General features: G+C 44.6%; 1 pseudogene; it reads right to left on the bottom strand.

The window, feature by feature from the left end:
• Nucleotides 1-1,996: 1,996 nt before the first annotated feature.
• LOC143306400 (large subunit ribosomal RNA) overlaps nt 1,997-2,500 on the bottom strand; it is a 2,910-nt pseudogene continuing 2,406 nt past the window's right edge.

The following is a 2,500-nucleotide window of genomic DNA, read 5'->3' as shown; positions in this document are numbered from 1 at the left end:
GCCAAGGACCTGGCGTTGGCATCCATGCAGATTATCACCCTGGTCGGATCCACCGTTGACAAAACTTTGTCCAGTTCAGATATAAATCCTTCCATCGGCAGTGAGAATTGACAATACAAATTAATTACATAAAATTGATGATACTTTGTTTGAACATGAAAACACATAATGTGTTCCGTATCATATTTCGAAATTTGGAATACCTCTATGTTCTCTGTACATACCGCTGCTCCTACCCAAGGGTAAGTAGCTTTGGGTGTTAAAACGTCAAGAGACGCAGATTTAAATCCTTTAACATGGTTCTTATACGCATATGGCTCTTGCATACAGAGAATATCAAGTTTCCCCGCACTTATGATTTGCCTCAAATCAGCAGTCGCTGCCATAGATCTCTGTAAGTTGATTTGACCGATCTTTAGGTCCAGTTTATTCTATTTCTATATAGATCAATTTGCCGCTGCAGCTCAGGGCAAAGTTTGTTTGTAACACTATGGTTTGTGTCCTTTCTTTTCGTGCGGATACAATTTATACACTGCGGCTTATCCTTTCTAGGACAATCCTTCCTTTCGTGTTCGGTATTGCCACAATTTTCACAGCATTGCTGTTTTGCCTGACAAAATTTTGCTATATGCCCATATCCTTGACATTTATAGCAACGCATAACGTTTAGATATTCCTTTAGCTTATATATCCTCCAGAACATATACACTTTCCTTGACAACATCAGTGCGCTATACTCCTTAGCTGGTAGTTGGACTATCCAATTTACTCTACTCTCATTTTTAGTTTTAAAACAATGACGAAAGTCTATACTCCTTTTCAATTTTTCAGCATACTCGTCGTCTCTAACTTCCAGATTCTTGAAAATCAGATCTTCTTTCAACTCGTCTGCTTTATACTCCTTTTCAACGTCATATATAATTATACTGGGATTAATTTTCTTAGGCTCTGCAGTTTTTAAACCAACTTCCTTAAATTTCGAATTTTTTATAATTTCAATATCACGTTTGTCTTTAACCTCAACCACAACGCCTTTATTTCTCAATTGCCTTACTTGTTTAATTCTTATTTGAGATCTGTTTTTCTTTAGAACTTCTGTTACTTTAGCTTTAATTTCATCATTAGATCTAGGGTCATTTTCATTTTCAGGTTTAATTATCAATACTTCATACTTCTCTTTTACTGTTTCAGGTTTCAGATGTGCGCCAGCAGGAGCTACTCCGCCAGCTACCACCTGAGCGTAAGTATTTACTGGCTTGGTACAATGTAATTCCCGTGTGGCTGATAACCTTTCAACTTTCATTATTTCTGCTAGGAGCGCTGCTTCCAAGGACGCCCATTTATCCAAAATGATTTTAACTGCAGCCTTGGTCACCTTATTTGCTTCATTGAACAGAAAAGCCTCCAGTTCCTTCCTCTCGGCCCTTACATTTTCCAGTGACAACCTTTCGGGCTCAACAGTAAGATCAGAATCCTGCTCTTTATCTTCTACCACTTTTCTTCTTTTAACACTTCCACCGGTCTCTTTAATGTCGGAATCCGCAGATCTCACAGAGGAGACAGAGCTAGTTCTACTCAATGATACACACAAAATTCCTTTTTTCCTACTTCTACACTCCTCCTCCACGTCCATCATAGAAAGTTTAGTTTGTTTAGGGTTTATTTGATCACAACTCATAACTGGTCCCACGAGTACGGTGGAAAGGATGTCGACCCGAGCAGAGCCACCATTACCCGAGCAAGGCATAATACTACCGGAGGTCGCCAGGTATCCGGAGTGTGGCAGCTCATGGCTGATGCGCCCACCAGCCACGCACCAGTGCAAGACTGATACGCACCCTCTTCGTCGCGCCATAACTTGGGGTTAGGGATTTTTTATAGAGGTTGTCATCCTCGCGGTCCAGCCGGTTAAGGCGAGACCCCCGTTCCTGTGAAACATGACCACAGGCTTACGGTATACTACGAGCTCGGGCACCCCGGGGTCGCTAAAACCCGTACTGCGGCCGGTTTCAAGCAAACCGCAGCCCCTGGGGGGAGTAGATAGGGACAGAAGGGAATCTCGTTAATCCATTCATGCGCGTCACTAATTAGATGACGAGGCATTTGGCTACCTTAAGAGAGTCATAGTTACTCCCGCCGTTTACCCGCGCTTTTTTGAATTTCTTCACGTTGACATTCAGAGCACTGGGCAGAAATCACATTGCGTCATCACCCGTGAGGGCCATCGCAATGCTTTGTTTTAATTAGACAGTCGGATTCCCCTAGTCCGTGCCAGTTCTGAGCTAAGCGTTGAATGGCGGCCGAAGAAGCGACCACGACGGCGTTAACCGCCACGGAAGCCTCGCAGCAAGGAAGATCCGCGGGAGGCCAAGGCACGGGACCGAGCTCGGATCCCGGGACGCGACCGAAGTCGCCAACCGTTCACCTCGCCCAGGCCCGGCACGTCAGCCAGACCCGCTTCCCGACCAAGCCCGACACGCCCCGCTCCTCAGAGCCAATC

This window comes from Osmia lignaria, unplaced genomic scaffold (assembly GCF_051020975.1).
Source record: "Osmia lignaria lignaria isolate PbOS001 unplaced genomic scaffold, iyOsmLign1 scaffold0007, whole genome shotgun sequence".
In the NCBI taxonomy this organism is placed as follows: Eukaryota; Metazoa; Arthropoda; class Insecta; order Hymenoptera; family Megachilidae; genus Osmia; species Osmia lignaria.
This window is presented reverse-complemented; position numbering and strand designations above follow the sequence as displayed.